Source organism: Halichoerus grypus, chromosome 4 (assembly GCF_964656455.1).
Source record: "Halichoerus grypus chromosome 4, mHalGry1.hap1.1, whole genome shotgun sequence".
NCBI lineage: Eukaryota > Metazoa > Chordata > Mammalia > Carnivora > Phocidae > Halichoerus > Halichoerus grypus.
In genome coordinates, this window is record NC_135715.1 from 106,331,883 (window position 1) to 106,350,122 (window position 18,240).

General features: G+C 36.7%; 1 pseudogene; it reads left to right on the forward strand.

Annotated features, from left to right (window-relative positions):
• The first annotated feature begins 1,923 nt into the window (after positions 1-1,923).
• LOC118518820 (U2 spliceosomal RNA) lies at positions 1,924-2,034 on the forward strand (annotated as a pseudogene).
• The last annotated feature ends 16,206 nt before the right edge of the window (positions 2,035-18,240 follow it).

The window sequence follows — 18,240 nt, forward strand, 5'->3', positions numbered from 1 at the left end:
AGTAGCCTAGATGAAACAAGAATGACAAATTATTGATAGTTACTGAAGTTGTATAATGACTACAGGAAGGTTCTTTACAATACTTTTTTTTAATAAAAAAATAAATAGAAAAGAGAAAAATGTATAAGGGCAAACATAGAAGTCAGATCGGAGATCTATATTGATACCAATATAGATATCTCCAATTCTGAATAGGCCAGGGTTACTTTTGAACTGTTTTGTGGGGGTGGGTATGTGTATACATAGTTGTGCTTTTAAATATGTACCATGCTTAATCAGTTTGTTAAAAAACAGAATTCCTCTCCTGGTACTTGTATCCCCTCTCGTATGTTCACTTTTGTAGAAATCATATTCTTCTCTTTATTTGACATTTTGATACTAAAATTTCACATTATGAATAAAGCAATACATTGGGGAGAATTGAGCTGTGTTTCAAAAACAAGACTGTAAGTCCTCTGTAAGCTATCTTCTCAACAGTCTTAAGTTGAGGAGGATTTAAGGATTTATTCTGCCTTTCAGCATTAGCTTCATAAATACTTGCTTGTTCTTTTTATGAGTAAAGAAAGGAATCCTTTACATGGAAACGCAGCACCTGGAATGCCCTAGATTCTGCAAAACATTTAGAAGAAATACAACAATTCTGTCCCTGAAGCGTGTCATTTTAAGTTTAGACAATTCAAACAATTCAGTTTCAGTTTTCTTCAATTAATAAAAGGGGAATTTTCTGAAAATGTTTTGGTATGGAACCACTTAGTTTAAAGTTAAAAGAAACTGAAAAGTTTAGGAGAGGCAGTGACGGGAATATATATTTAAAGTGAGAGCTATAAATGATAAACAAATGACAACTAGGGCAGAATGAGATGACCTAGAATGAAGAAAAGTGGACAACCGGGTGGCTCAGTTGGTTAAGCGACTGCCTTCGGCTCAGGTCATGATCCTGGAGTCCCTGGATTAAGTCCCTGGATCGAGTCCCGCCTCAGGCTCCCGGCTCAGCAGAGAGTCTGTTTCTCCCTTTCTCCCTCTGCCTCTCCCCTTGCTTATGCTCTCTCTCTCTCAAATAAATAAATAAAATCTTTAAAAAAAGAAGAATGAAGAAAAGTGACAAAAAGTTGGCAGGTATGTTGGGCAAGCTTACCTACCTACTAGCTCCCACTGTAGGAAAGAAAAGCAGCGGGAGACGGGTGATTAAGGCAGAGGCATGCCCTTCTCCAGCTCATCAGTATCATTGATATGACCCAATGTTGGTGATGGTTATCTTTAAAATGAAATTTTTTTATATGCAAAGGAATAAATCACTCAACTCTACCCTGAAACTAATAATACAGCATATGTTAACTGACTTGAATTTAAATAAAAAATAAAATGAAATGAAAAATTTTAAAAAGTGGAATTTTAAAAATGAAATTTGGGAACTCTGTGTGTGTGCACACGCATGCATATATGCATGCGTGTGCACTTCCCAATTAGCACAAATGAGTCCTGCTTTATAAATATCTCAGTAAAAACTGAGCCTTAAAATTGTCAGTGGCAATTTTTATAACAATTCATTTGTATCAATAATAATATATATTACAGAGTTGCCAAACTTCTATTAAAAGACTATCGTTATGGGACACCTTTGTGGATCACTCAGTTAAGCGTCTGCCTTCGGCTCAGGTCATGATCCCAGGGTCCTGCGATGGAGTCCCACATCAGGCTCCTTTCTCAGCGGGGAGCCTGCTTCTTCCTCTGCCTGTCACTCCCCCCAGTTATGCTCTCTCTCTGTCTCTCTCTCTGACAAATAAATAAAATCTTAAAAAAAAAAGACTGGTTCTACCAACAGTATCCAAGAGGCCGGAGTTGCTCTATTAACCTATTTTCAGTGGATGAGAGATTTAACAATCAGATAATATTTAATTACAAGTGGATACTTGATATTTTCTAATTGCTTCTCGGCCTTTTGGCTAAGATCAAGTGTAGTCTCTGTTCTTATCAGTTTAATACTTAATATTTTCTAAACAAAGTACCAAGTAGAATAAAAGTGATTCAATATTTTTTCTTATATTTCTTATACAAATATTTTGTTTCATCTATACAGAATCTTACATTGTTCCAAATCAGTGTCATTAAAACAATAATAAATGAGAAATGAAAATAAATGTGAAGATTTCTATATCACCGAAAAAAAATGCAACTTTTATATATGCCTCATTAATTGTAGTCATATGCTCTGAGTTTCTCTGAGTAGCCAAATTATTAAAATATGTGAGGCTTGAGGTAAATGAAGTTAATATACAATCAATCCATTTAAAATAATTCAGTGGTAATAAATATAAACAGAAAAAAGAAAAAAAATTCTGGGCAGGTCTTTGGTCTTGTGTGTTTATGAGGGCTTGGACTCTTTAAAAAATTCTTGAACTTCTTAATTTTTTAAATGGATTCCAGTGATTGCTTGGCGAGTTATAACAAAAGACAAGAAATAGTTCCAATTATCAGGTAGAATGCCAGTCACATTTCATTTTTAATCCACCACACCAAGTAATATAACACACTAGCACAGCATCTGAAGATAAATTGCTATTTCTATTTACTGAATTAAATTTCTGTCTCTGAGTAATTAAAAGTTTTGAACTTTAAAGGGTTTTATTTGAACACTAAGCTATATCCTTTTCTTTTTTAACATTTAATTTAGGTTCCTAATTCTCTATCAAATATCATCTGAATTACTGTTCAGTATTTTCTAGCTTAACCTTCTTTCTAGAAGAGGATTGTATGAAGTTAGTAATATAATCACACCATCCTAATTGGTGTGGATAAATTATACATCCATTGTGCAATTTTTTAGTATCTAGAGCTCATTTGATATAATTAGAATTCAATTATTTAATTGCTAATTGGAATTAAATCAGGTTATTTGGGTCTCAAGACAATATAGGGTAAATACTTTGCAGAAAATGAAGTCAGTATTGTTTCCATGCTTTGGGTATTTATAATATAAAGGGCATATTATATAAGAATGAAATGAGTCAGGATTGTGAGGGAAAAGGACAGACTGTAACAGAAACCTCTAAATCATTAGCTTCCATACCCAAAATCCTGATGTTCTTTTCTAATCACTGACTGGGGTGCATATTTTTTCATGAGCTTATATTATTCAAAACTATTTTAAATTTGCCTTACCTACCTTCCCAGTCACAAAAATAAATTCATTTCTTTAGAGTGATATCTTGTTTCTGACCAAAAATTGTATCAGCTAGTTTGATCAGGCACATTATTCACCAGGATGGCATCCAAATTGGGTTCTTTTTGGCCATTTCAAAAAGGAAATTCATTCTCAAACAAGGAAGATTTGTTCACCTCAAGGATATTACAGTGATTGTGTCTCAGGTTTTAGAAGAAATGGATGTAAAAAATGAGAATAAATATGACATCCTTTAAATGATATAATTCCCAGGTATTTAATTTTATCTTGGATAAAACAAATTGGATAGGTGGATGTTAGAGAGCTTGTTGAAATTTCAGACATTATTTTATCCTCTTGAACATCACAAAACAGTATCCTACACAGAGTAGATGCTTGAAAAACCAAATTACTTATCATGGTCAAAGTAATATTTGGTGTGCCACTTGATTTTTGGAACTCCAAAGTGACAAGCATGGAAGGTTCTGACTTGTTCACAGTCATATAAAGTTGTGACTCTCCTGTTCTCTGTCTCATATACGTGCACTTTAACACACATACACATACAAAAGTAAGGTCATTGTGAGAATCATTCTTTACCTTTAATGGAAGTGCCCAGTGATATACAAGTACAGCTAAGATGACATTAATGGATTTGATAAAAGTTTATAATCAGAATTGTTATTTAGTCACCTGAATTTACTTTAGAAAGATGTTGATTAAAATACCAAGTTATTCTCCAACCTACATCCTTTATACTCTCTTCAAGGCTTACAAGAACATATTTGGCTATATGCTTTAATTATCACCATAGAATTAACTTCTTTTTGGTGTAGTTTTCTTAAAATTTAAGTAAAATATTTTGTGGGTAGATGTTGTCACCCTTGATGCATCAAATGCATTGACTGGATGTAATAAAGTTATTACAATAGCGTGACAGTCTGTTTCTTTACCTAAAAAAAATATTAGGACTTGATCTAAAGTAAAACTTAGAGTTAATATACTACCAAGACAACTAAATAAGAAAATAGAGATTATAATTAACTCACAATCTAATTAAATTATGATGCCAAAAAATGAATTTGATTTTGTTATCAGTTATTTTGCAGTGTAATAACATATGTATTTTTATATTTTTTGAAATGAAAACTGATTTTTTTAACTCAAAGTGGTCAGCTGTTTTCTAACCATAACTTTATATGGCTAAAATTATTGTTTTAAAATTTTCAGAGGCTTTTCTCTAAAACAAATAAAAAAACTTCTGTAAAGAAAAAGTAAAATAGACTTTGTATCACTTCTGCTCTTAGAAACCTGGCCTGAACTGGGTTATAAGGTCTGGTCTAGCACCAAGAGAGGCATGCAAAGGCCTGTGTTAGATTAAAATGTAATGTTGTCAGGGAGGAACAAGATGGTGGAGGAGTAGGAGACCTAAATTTCATCTGGTCCCAGGAATTCAGCTAGATAGGGATCAACCCATTCTGAACACCTACAAACTCAACAGGAGATTGAAGAAAAGAATAGCAGCAACTCTCTGAACAGAAAAGCGACCATTTTCTGGAAGAGTCACATTCTATCCCTTCATAGTAGTTAACCTTATTTTTGGTATATAAATATAAGTTGTTCTCTTTTTAAAATTTTGGGGTACAGTTTCCTCTAACTGACCAAAATATATCCTAAATCTCTGCTGTATGGCTTTGTTCTAGTCTCCTGCCTAATCACATTCTCTCCCTTTTTTTTTTTTTTTAAATCCTCTTCTTTCCTTTTTCAACCAACTTCTTATCAATTCCTTTTATAAAATCTTCTATAATTTTCATCTTTACACTCATATTCCATCCCTTCATTGTATTTACCCTTATTTTTGTACATATGTAAGCTTTTCTTTCTTTAAAATTTTGGGAGGCACTTTCTTCCAACAGACCAAAATACACCCAAAATCTAGTGTGTGGCACTGATCTATGCACAAGCCTGATCATATTTGATCAGGCTCTGTTTTTTTTGTTTGTTTGTTAGTTTTGTTTTTTTTTTTTATCTTTTTCTTTTTCTATTTCTTTTTTGTTTCTTTCCCTTTCTTTTCCCCCAGTTTCAGGTCTCTTCTGATTTGTTTAGTGTATATTTTTCTAGGGATGTTGTTACCCTGTTAGCATTTTGTTCTCTCATTCATCTATTCTCCTCTGGACAAAATCACAAGACAGAAAAAAATCACCTCAAAAAAAAAAGAACAAGAGGCAGTACTGAAAGCCAGGGACCTAATCAATACGGATATTAGTAAGATGTTGGAACTGGAGTTCAGAATGACAATTTTAAAGTTACTAGCTGGGCTTGAAAAAAGCATGGACGATATTAGAGAAACCCTTTCTGGAGAAATAAAAGAACTAAAATCTAACCAAGTCGAAAACAAAAAGGCTATTAATGAGGTGCAATAAAAAATGGAGGCTGTAACTGCTAGGATAAATGAGGCAGAAGAGAAATTAGTGATATAGAAGACCAAAGGATGGAAAATAAAGAAGCTGAGAAAAAGAGAGATAAACAACTACTGGATCACAAGGGTAGAATTGGAGAGATAAGTGATACCATAAGACGAAACAATATTAGAATAATTGGGATACAGAAGAAGAAGAAAGACAGAGACGGGCAGAAGGTATATTGGAGCACATTATAGCAGAGAACTTCCCTAATTTGGGAAGGAAACAGGCATCAAAATCCAAGAGGCACAGAGAACCTACCTCAAAATCAATAAAAATAGGTCAACACCCTGACATCTAATAGTAAAACTTACGAGTCTCAGAGACAAAAAGAAAATACTGAAAGCAGCTCAGGACAAGAGATCAGTAACCTACAATGGTAGAAACATTAGATTGGCAACAGACCTATTCACAGAGACCTGGAAAGCCAGAAGGACTGGCATGATATATTCAGAGGACTAAATGAGAAAAATATGCAGCCAAGAGTACTATATCCAGCTAGGCTGTCATTGAAAATAGAAGGAGAGATAAAAAGCTTCCAGGACAAACAAAAACTAAAAGAATTTGCAAACACAAAACCAGCCCTACAAGAAATCTTGAAAGGGGTCCTCTAAGCAAAGAGAGAGCCTAAAAGTAACATAGACCAGAAAGGAACACAGAATACAGTGACAGGAACCTTAGAGGCAATACAATGGCACTAAATTCATGTCTTTCCATAGTTATCCTGAATGTAAATGGGCTAAATGCCCCAATCAAAAGACACAAGATATCAGATTGGATAAAAAAACAAGACCCATTGATATGCTGTCTGCAAGAGACTCATTTTAGACCCAAAGACTCCCGCAGATTGAAAGTGAGGGGATGGAAAACCATTTACGATGCTAATGGACACCAAAAGAAAGCTGGGGTGGCAATTCTTATATCAGACAAATTAGATTTTAAACCAAAGACTATAATAAGAGGTGAGGAAGGACACTGTATCATACTTAAAGGGTCTATCCAACAAGAAGATCTAACAATTGTAAATATCTATGCCCCTAACATGGGAGCAGCCAATTATATAAGCCAATTAATAACAAAAGCAAAGAAACACATCAACAACAATACAATAATAGTGGGGGACTTTAACAACCCCCTCACTGAAATGGACAGATCATCTAAGCAAAAGATCAACAAGGAAATAAAGACTTTAAATGACACACTGGACCAAATGGACTTCACAGATATATTCAGAACATTCTATCCCAAAGCAACAGAATACACATTCTTCTCTAGTGCCCATGGAACATTCTCCTGAATAGATCACATCCTAGGTCACAAATCAGGTCTCAACCGGTACCAAAAGATTGGGATCATTCCCTGCCTATTTTCAGACCACAATGCTTTGAAATTAGAACTCAATCACAAGAGGAAAGTTGGAAAGAACTCAAAACCATGGGGCTAAAGAGCATCCTACTAAACAATGAATGGGTCAACCAGGAAATTAAAGAAGAATTTAAAAAATTCATGGAAACCAATGAAAATGAAAACACACTGTTCAAAGTCTTTGGTTTGCAGCAAAGGCAGCTCTAAGAAGAAAGTGTATAACAATACAAGCCTTTCTCAAGAAACAAGAAAGGTCTCCAATACACAACCTAACCCTACACCTAAAGGAGCTGGAGAAAGAACAGCAAATAAAGCATAAACCCAGCAGGAGAAGAGAAATAAGAAAGATCAGAGCAGAAATCAATGAAATAGAAACCAAAAGAACATTAGAACAGATCAACGAAACTAGGAGCTGGTTCTTTGAAAGAATTAACCAGATTGATAAATCCCTGGCCAGACTTCTCAAAAAGAAAAGAGAAATGACCCAAATAAATAAAATCATGAATGAAAGAGGAGAGATCACAACCAACACCAAAGAAATACAAACAATTATAAGAACATATTTTGAGCAACGATATGCCAGCAAATTAGATAATCTGGAAGAAATGGATGCATTCCTAGAGATGTATCAACTACCAAAACTGAACCAGGAAGAAATAGAAAACCTGAACAGACCTATAACCACTAAGGAAATTGAAGCAGTCATCAAAAATCTCCCAACAAACAAAAGCCCAGGGCCAGATGCCTTCCCAGGGGAATTCTACCAAACATTTCAAGAAGAATTAATACCTATTCTTCTGAAACTGTTCCAAAAAATAGAAATGGAAGGAAAACTTCCAAACTCATTTTATGAGGCCACCATTACCTTGATCCCAAAACCAGACAAAGACCCCATCAAAAAGGAGAATTACAGACCAATATCCTTGATGAACATGGATGCAAAAATTCTCAATACTAGCCAATAGGATCCAACAGTACATTAAAAGGATTATTCACCACGACCAAGTGGGATTTATCCCCAGGCTGCAAGGTTGGTTCAACATCCACAAATCAATCAATGTGATACAATACATTAATAAAAGAAAGAACAAGAACCATATGATCCTCTCAATAGATGCAGAAAAAGCATTTGAAAAGGACAGCATCCTTTCTTGATCAAAAGTCTTCAGAGTATAGGGATAGAGGGTACGACCTCAATATCATAAAAGCCATCTCTGAAAAACCCACAGTGAATATCATTCTCAATGGGGAGAAACAGATCTTCCCCCCTAAGGTCAGGAACACGGCAGGGATGTCCACTATCACCACTGCTATTCAACATAGTATTAGAAGTCCTAGCAACAACAATCAGACAACAAAAAGAAATAAAAGGCATCCAAATTGGCAAAGAAGTCAAACTCTCTCTCTTTGCAGATGATATGATACTTTATGTGGAAAACCCAAAAGACTCCACCCCCAACACTGCTAGAACTCATACAGGAATTCAGTAAAGTGGCAGGATAGAAAATCAATGCACAGAAATCAGTGGCATTCCTATACACCAACAACAAGACAGAAGAAAGAAAAATTAAGGAGTTGATCCCATTTACGATTGCACCCCAAACCATAAGATACCTAGGAATAAATCTAACCAAAGAGGCAAAGAATCTGTACTCAGAAAGCTATAAAATACTCATGAAAGAAATGGAGGAAGACACAAAGAAATGGAAAAACGTTCCATGTTCATGGATTGGAAGAACAAATATTGTGAAGATGTCAATGCTACCTAGAGCAATCTACACATTTAATGCAATCCTTATCAAAATACCACCCACTTTTTTCAAAGAAATGGAACAAATAATCCTAAAATTTGTATAGAACCAGAAAAGACTCCAAATAGCCAGAGGAATGTTGAAAAAGAAAAGCAAAGCTGGCGGCATCACAATTCCGGACTTCAAACTCTATTACAAAGCTGTAATCATCAAGACAGTATGGTACTGGCACAAAAACAGACACATAGATCAATGGAACAGAATAGAGAGCCCAGAAATGGACCCTCAACTCTATGTCAGCTAATCTTCAACAAAGCAGGAAAGAATGTCCAATGGAAAAAAGACAGTCTCTTCAACAAATGGTGTTGGGAAAATTGGACAGCCACATGCAGAAGAATGAAACTGGACCATTTCCTTACACCACACACAAAAATAGACTCAAAATGGTTGAAAGATCTAAATGTGAGACAGGAGTCCATCAAAATCCTAAAGGAGAACACAGGCAGCAACCTCTTCGACCTCAGCTGCAGCAACTTCTTCCTAGAAACATCGCCAAAGGCAAGGGAAGCAAGAACAAAAATGAACTATTGGCACTTCATCAAGGTAAAAAGCTTTTGCACAGCAAAAGAAACAGTCAACAAAACCAAAAGACACTGAAAGAATGGGAGAAGATATTTGCAAATGACATATCAGATAAAGAGCTAGTATCCAAAACTTATAAAGAACTGATCAAACTCAACACCCAAAGAACAAAGAATCCAATCAAGAAATGGGCAGAAGACATGAACAGACATTTTTCCAAAGAAGACATCCAAATGACCAACAGACACATGAAAAAGTGCTCAACATCGCTCGGCATCAGGGAAATTCAAATCAAAACCTCAGTGAGATACCAGCTCACACCAGTCAGAATGGCTAAAATTAACAAGTCAGGAAACGACAAATGTTGGCGGGGATGCGGAGAAAGGGGAACCCTCCTACACTGTTGGTGGGAATGCAAGCTGGTGCAGCCACTCTGGAAGACAGTATGGAGGTTCCTCAAAAAGTTGAAAATAGAGCTGCCCTACCACCCAGCAATTGCACTACTGGGTATTTACCCCAAAGATACAAATGTAGGGATCCGAAGGCGTACGAGCATCCCGATGTTTATAGCAGCAATTTCCACAATAGCCAAACTATGGAAAGAGCCAAGATGTCCATCGACAGATAAATAGATAAAGAAGTGTTATATATATACAATGGAATATTATGCAGCTATCAAAAGGAATGAAATCTTGCCATTTGCAATGACGTGGATGGAACTAGAGGGTATTATGCTGAGCGAAATAAGTCAAACAGAGAAAGACATGTATCATATGATCTCACTGATATGAGGAATTCTTAATCTCAGGAAACAAAGAGGGTTGCTGAAGTGGTGGGGGGTAGGAGGGATGGGGTGGCTGGGTGATAGATATTGGGGAGGGTATGTGCTATGGTGAGCGCTCTGAATTGTGTAAGACTGTTGAATCACAGACCTGTACCTCTGAAACAAATAATACATTATATGTTAAAAAAAAAAAAGAAGAAGAAGAAGAAGAAGATAGCAGGAAGGGAAAAATGAAGGGGGGGAAATTAGAGGGGGAGACAAACCATGAGAGACTTTGGACTCTGAGAAACAAACTGAGGGTTCTGGGGGGGGGGGCATGTGTTAGCCTGGTGATGATGATGGGTATTAAAGAGGGCACGTACTGAATGGAGCACTGGGTGTTATACGCAAACAATGAATCATGGAACACTACATCAAAAACTAATGATGTAATGTATGGTGATTAACATAACAAAATAAAAAAATACAATAAAAAAGTAAAATAGTTTCACTGTAATTATAGCCCGTGGTGTACATCGTAGCAAAGAGTTTTTACATTAAGTAAAGTTACCCTAATTTTTTAGTTTATATAATACTGCCACAAAACATAAGCCATACTTCTTTAAAATGGAAATGTGTATGTACATTTCAGTTAAAGCCACATACTTTATAATAGTCATTCATTCAAATGCTGTACCAGGTAGGATACAGTCTTTAGCCTCCAGGAATTTAGAGGTAAACTTAAAAAGGCATTATTATCATATTCTAAATGCTACATCAGAGGAAGCAGCATCCATCCAAGTACTCAAAACATAACCCCCAAATGTTCTCCACCCTTCTATTGAATGTCTCCATCTTTTATATCCATATGAAAAGCAGATCTGCTGTAAAATTAATGAAACATACACTCCAGGGGCCTTGTCACTTTTTGGTCTCTAGTAAGACCTTGGAACGGGCTATAGACCTACAGAGGGAAAAGCATTACAGATTTGTGTTAACCTCAAATAAAAATTAATTAATAAATTTTAATTGATTAGTAAAAGTAAAATTACATTATTTTTCTAAAATTTTGTGATGTTTGTAGTATCTATCACTTTACAAAATAGTTTAATTTCTCATTCTAAATATTTACTTATTCACTTACTTTTGTATTTCTAATTTGCTTTTTTTCACAGTTTTATAAATTATATATGCTTCAGAGCTAATAAAATCTGATTCCATTTCTTTCTCTTTTTTAATATTTTCTCTCTTTTTTTTTTAAGATTTTATTTATTGTAGAGAGAGAGAGAGCAGAAGGGGCAGAGGGAGAGCGAGAGAAAATCAAAACAATATAATGTTTTTGTGCTCTTATAATGTGCTCAAGCTAAGTGCTTAAATCTTAAATGCTCTCAATTTTTAGGACACTGTGGAAAAATGATTATCTACCTTTTAAAAATGAGGAAATTGATAATTTTGAGTATATACACAGGGACAGGCACCCAAAGTCTGAATCCAGACTCTGATCTTAGACTCTAGACATACCCTATTAACTGTTCACCACTATGACATTATGTTTGTAGTTCCTCACAATAATTTTTCCTAACACACCGGGGAGTTTCATAACCCTAGTTTTTACTCCACAGCTCCCTCTGCATTCTAGCCTTCATTTAAGACTCAGCTCAGTCATGATCACCTCTCTGAATCTTGTTTCAAATCCTCTTACCCATTTGGTATTTTCCACGCCCTCCACTGTATGCAATATCCCCTTCTACTGCATCCACCATATCATCTCTGAACATTTATTTATCTGCAGGTCTCCCTTTATAAGATCTCAAACCCTCTGAGGAGAGGTCATGTTCTTAGCATTGTATTTCCTGAGAACCTTCTGCTATAACTGAGACACAGAAGGTACTTAGTAAATGTTGGTTCAATAAATAAATTGAAATGTAAAGTATAGTAGATGGGAGTGATAAACTCTGCTTAGGAGGGCAAGGTCACAAAACGGTAAAACAATGCAGTTTATTTGAGAATCACAAGTATTTCAGCGTGGCTGGAATGTAGTATAAAATGGGCATGAGCAACAGGAAAGAGGTGGAAAGACAGGGAAGAGGCAGAGCACAGGAAGCTGTAGTAAACCATAGAGATGGGACTCTATCCAGAGGCTCTGGGAATATAATGGCAGAATTTAATCATAAAATGGATATTAAATTTGTATCCTAAAGGATTTTTTTTAATAACTGATTTCAAGACCATATGTAATTATTCTTTCTCTTCGAATTCAGTGTGATAGGATTAAAAATCAGACAAATTACATCTTTAGTCATTGGTTCTATCACAAAATAGCTCAGTTTCAGTACCTCCATTCTGTTAACTTCATGCAACTTTTTGACATTCTATAGACCTTGGTTTCCTCAGTTCGGCTCATCAAGGGGAAAGAGGACATGTATTTTTTTTTTTTTACCCACATTAGCAAGTTTTGTCAAAGGAAATTCTTTATTTTTAAGAAATTCCCCAAACTTAAATGTTTTAGTGATGGAGTAGGCTCATAAATTAATCAATCACCAGGAATCCAACAAATGTTGCATCACATACTATGGCTTTAGGAGTACAGAGCAACTTGGGTTATTCTTATTTGTGAGGATCTTGAAGATTTAATAATAATAATAATAATAATAATAATAATGGCAGCAGGGCCCTTCTGGATCAGAAGGTATCATTTAAGAAACCAGTTGAGTGGGGCGCCCGGGTGGTTCAGTCAGTTAAGCAACTGATTCTTGATTTCAGCTCAGGTCATGATCTCAGGGTCCTGAGATCAAGCCCCGCATTGGGCTCTGCGCTGGGCATGGAGCCTGCTTAAGGATTCTCTCTCCCTCTTCCTCTGCCTCTCCCCCCCCCCCCGCAGTGTGCACGTGCTCTTTCTCTCTCTCTCTTTAAAAAAAAAGAAAAAGAAAAAAACCAATTGACTTCTCCCATCAGCAGAATTAGAAATCTGAGGTAGACAGTTAATATTTTTATGGGAAGAAATTGGATTATTATTCAGTCTATACTAGGATCTAGATGAAAATTCTCCCTTTTTTCTTTTCTTTTCTTTCTTTTTTCTTTTTTCTCTCTCTGTCTCATATGCACACACATAAATATATAATCATTAAAAATATAATTAGGTATTCTTATGCCCATTTTTGCATATTAAGAAACAGATGCTTAAATAGGTTATTTCCAAGATCACAAAATTGGTAAGCAGTGGAATCAACACTCTACGTTGGTTGTGCCAACCTCTAAAGCCTATGGTATTCTCCACATTTTCTCCCTCATTCAAGGGAAACCAATTAATATTTGTTATGTGTGTTTGGTTCTATGAAACAGCACAATATCTTGCCCTTGGGAGCCTCCAAGTCAAATATGTAATTTATCATCCCTCCCTTAAAAGCCATGGCGCTTCTTTTTATCAGCAAGGAAATAGGAAGCAACACAGTCTCAAAATTGATTCTAATAAACAATTTTCATAAATGATACTCACATGTGTGGCACAAACAGGACTTTTGAATGTAGAAAATTGGGGAGGGATTACAAGGGCTATAATTAGCTGTTAAAACTTAACTATCATTGCAGTTTTCAACATATTTAATAGCTTAATTAGAAAAACCTACATTCATTAATGCCTATAATGTGTTAAGTACTGCGTTAGGCACTGGGGAGTCCATGACAAGCCATAACCATTGACCTTGTCTTCAAAGAAAATGAATAATTTAATAAAGAATTACAGTAAAGCTTGTTAAGTACTATGAAAATGTATTTCAGGGGCTTTTAACCTAATCTGGAGTGGTTAAAGAAAGTTTCTAGGTGGAAGAGAAGTTAAGTTCAGACAAAAAGAATAAGAATTCATGAGATGAAAAGGGATGGGTGATGCCAAAACTTAAGCCATTGGCAGATGGCCCCATGTCATTAAGGGATGCAACTTTTAGGAATGAAACAGTAAAGCAAAGAAAAGGTTATAATTAGTTATATCAGAGGTCCTGTCTCTCACAGTTTACTATTCAATGTCAAGAAATAAAAAGCACCAGAAGCATTGTAACAGGCATGATATTTCATGTTATAACAGTCCATATAACAGGGGTATAAAAAAATGGAATTTTTCTTGACTAATTTTTGAAGCTCTGTCAGATGACTTATTGTTTGAGCTTTCAGGTAAATTCAGTCCAACTGCATAATTTTTCAGGCCACTTTAGAAGAGCTTAGCCACTTCAGGAGCACTTCAGTGATGCTCAAAGGTTCATTTCTCTACCATTGTTTTCTCCTAAAAGGTCTTTCTTCCCTCCCATTTTACTTGTAAAGTCATGTAAAATAGTCCCTGGGCACCGGTTCCCAGTAGTGGTTCAGCACAGAGCATGTGAGGTGGTAGAAAGGGAAGGAAGGGTCTCATCCTTTTAGGGTCTTAGCTGAACAGCATCATGGTAAGAATTGCCTGGCCTGTCTTATTATACTCCAGAGCTCTTCTAGGCTGGCCCATGTGCTCAGGTCTGTATCTTGGACAGAGCCAGGTGCTGGTCTTGGCACATATCCAGCCCCTAGGAGTTTCACGTGGGCAGGACATGTGCACCCATCTGAGGGGAATACCCTTTTCCTTGGAGTAGTTTCTTGGCTTGCTCTCCCAGCTAGTCCCACAGTTCACTCTGGATCTGTGGGGGAACTTAGATCCACCTTCAGACCTGTGGGAAACTAAGGAGCTTATCTGAGTACCTCTCATGCCTAGATGTCACTGTCTTTCTCCAGGGCATATTTGTGGGCTTCCTTTCTTGTGCTGTACTTAGAAAACCTGTCTCTTCTTCAGTTAGACTTGTCCTGGTCTTGCAAGGAAATTTTTTGTTCCTTCCTCTTGACTTGCATTGGAAGAGGGGACACAAATATCACATTCTCTACTCTGCCTTTCTCCAACTTTTCTCTCAGTGTCCACTTTATGCCTACCTCAGGTTCCTCAACCCTGGCACTATTGACATTTGAGGCCTGATAATTCTTTGCTGTGGGAGGATGTCCTGTGCCCTGTAGGATGGTTAGCAGCACACCTGGCCTCTACTCACTAGATACCGCTATCACCTCTCCAACTATAATAATAAAAAATGTCTTCAGACATTGCTAAATGTCGCATGCAGGCAAATTGCCACCCACCACTTTCTTCACAAAGTAGCGATTTTGTCTATTCTAGGACAAAGGAGATAAACTGATTGTATCAAAATAAGTTCATTTAAAAATATTTTCAGTCTCATGCCTAGAATCTAGGTTTTATTTTTCTTCTCTAATCTCAGGGAGACTGTGGAGTTAATTGACATCTTTTAGTTGCTGAACGCTGATAAAAATCTCTCTTTTGTCCACCAGAGGTAATTGTTTTTTGCTTTTTGTTTGTTTTTAAAGATTTTATTTATTTATTTGAGAGAGAGAGAGAGCAAGAGAGAAAGAGAGCACAAGTGGGGGTTGCAGAGGGAGAGGGAAAGGTGAGCAGGGACCCTCCCAACATGGAGCTGGATCCCAGGACCCTGGAATCATGACCTGAGCAGAAGGCAGACACTTAACCGACTGAGCCACCCAGGTGCCCCATCCCAGGGGTAATTGTAATCCCAAATCTTCCAGATTGAGTCAGAGTCAGCAGAACAAACAGTTGGCAATGGTTAGTGCTTCCATGCCACAAGTTAATATTTTATATATCATCTGCCCCAATAGTTTTACCAAACATCTAAAAAAGGATTCATAGTAAAAAGTTAAGTAATTAAAACATTTCTAAGATTTTAATCAATGAATTTATTTATTTACTTATTTTTTTTAATTTTGTATGTATGCATGGAACCCACTTTATTTTATTTTTTTTTTAAGATTTTATTTATTTATTTGACAGAGAGCGAGATAGTGAGAGCAGAAACACAAGCAGGGGGAGTGGGAGAAGGAGAAGCAGGCTTTCCGCCGAGCAAGGAGCCTGATGCGGAACTCGATCCCAGGACCCTGGGATCATGACCTGAGCCGAAGGCAGACGCTTAACGACTGAGCCACCCAGGCACCCTGGAACCCACCTAAAAAAAAAAAAATAGCCCAATAACAGCTATGGCTCTCCCTGGATAAATCTCTTTATTAGCTAGTCCTATGTTTCCATTCTTTTTCCTTGGACTCAGTTATTGTCAGATTGTTTATACTTAGAATCTCAAGCTGTCATTATTACTCCATGCTACTTATCTATCACATCTTTTTTTTTTTTAAGATTTTATTTATTTATTTGAGAGAGAGAGAATGAGAAAGAGAGCACATGAGAGGGGGGAGGGTCAAAGGGAGAAGCAGACTCCCTGCCGAGCAGGGAGCCTGATGCGGACTTGATCCAGGGACTCCAGGATCATGACCTGAGCCGGAGGCAGTGGCTTAACCAACTGAGCCACCCAGGTGCCCCTATCTATCACATCTTCTCTACTTTCCGTCTTCTGCTCTTTCTACTGCGACAGAGGCAGAATGATTCTGAGAACCTGCCCATATAACTCTTGGTCAGACCAAGCTGTACTTGTTTTAATGTGATGCACAAGCCAGTAGATAGACTTCTAGGAACCATATGTATCATTTTGGTCTGTCTTAAAGCAGTTGTTTTCCATCCTGTAGCTGTGTGCTTAGTAGTTTTACAATTAATTTATGATATATTTTGGAGTAAAGGAGTAAAGCAATTTGCAAGAGGAATACAACTTTAAGTTTAATGCAAACTAATGTATAATCAATCAGCAGTATTAAAAGAGAGAGAGTACTGCAACCATTGTGGATATACTAGGCTAGTTCATTTTCATGTTCTGACTATAAATGTCTGGGTTCACACATTATTATAAACAGGAATGTTTATAATAATGGCATAAACAAAACATTAATAGGAACAACAAAATTAGGAGCAATAATGTATTTTCAAATAAGGGTATTTATCCTGCCATGTTCTAAAAACCCAAACACATAACTAACCTGATAGCATAATTCTTGAAGTATGCATTATACCAAAGACTAATTATTTTTCTATAAAAATATGGTTACAGGATTAAGTTTTGAAAGGTCACTTCTATTGTAAAATGAAGCTAATTAAAATTATACATAAAATTGGTGGAGGTTAAAAATTTGTTTCTGAGTCCTTATTCATGTTGGAAATTCCAATATCTAGTACAATTTCAGGTGCATAATACATGCTTAATAAATACACATTAAATGAGAAGGAATTAAAAATTTACAGAATGATATGAGTGCTAAATAAAGTAATGCGGAAGACACATGTTATAGTTTTTTTTTTTAAGATTTTATTTATTTATTTGAGAGAGAGAATGAGAGAGAGAGAGAGAGCATGAGAAGGGGGAGGGTCAGAGGGAGAAGCAGACTCCCTGCTGGGCAGGGAGTCCGATGCGGGACTCGATCCCAGGACTCCAGGATTATGACCTGAGCCGAAGGCGGTGGCTTAACCAACTGAGCCACCCAGGCGCCCATGCATGTTATAGTTTTGAAGTATGCCTGCATAAATAAAGTGTTCAATAAATGCTTGTGATCTGAGCTGAAAATGTTCTTACGGAAAAAATGAAGAGAGAATCCACAGAGTGTTGACAAACAGCTTACCACATACAGTAGGCTCCCAATGAATTGGGTTCCCTGATATTTACATCACAGTGTAAGCCCCTCCCTTGAGTGGCTCTTTTCTAATGAAGGGAATATGGCATGAAGGGGTTTCATTTCTGAAATTAGGTCACAAAGAGCTGTGGCTTTCATCTCATTTGCACTCCCTCTGGCTCTTCTTGCTTGCTTGCTCAGATGAAGTCAGTTGCCTTGTTTTGAGGTACTTCATGGAGAGACCCACATGGCAATGAACTGAGTGTGGCCTCTGGTAAGAGCCAAGTCTAAAGCATGATGCTCGCTCAAAAGCCAAGATGAATCCTGAAGGGCTTAACACCTGGAGCCTGCCAGCTAACTGCACAGTTGAGCTAAGTGCAGTTATCTCTCTAAATGAGATCTGATTCTTCACAGTGGAGAATCAAGGAAGGCTCTCTAAAACATGGTGCACTTGGACGGACTGAGCTTGGAAGGATGGAAGACTAGGGATGAATGCAGCAAGGGAGCAGGGGAACTGCATGTTCAAAGGGACAGAAACTTGAGGCAGCACTCTGTGTGGCTCAAAAGGGCTGGAGGGAA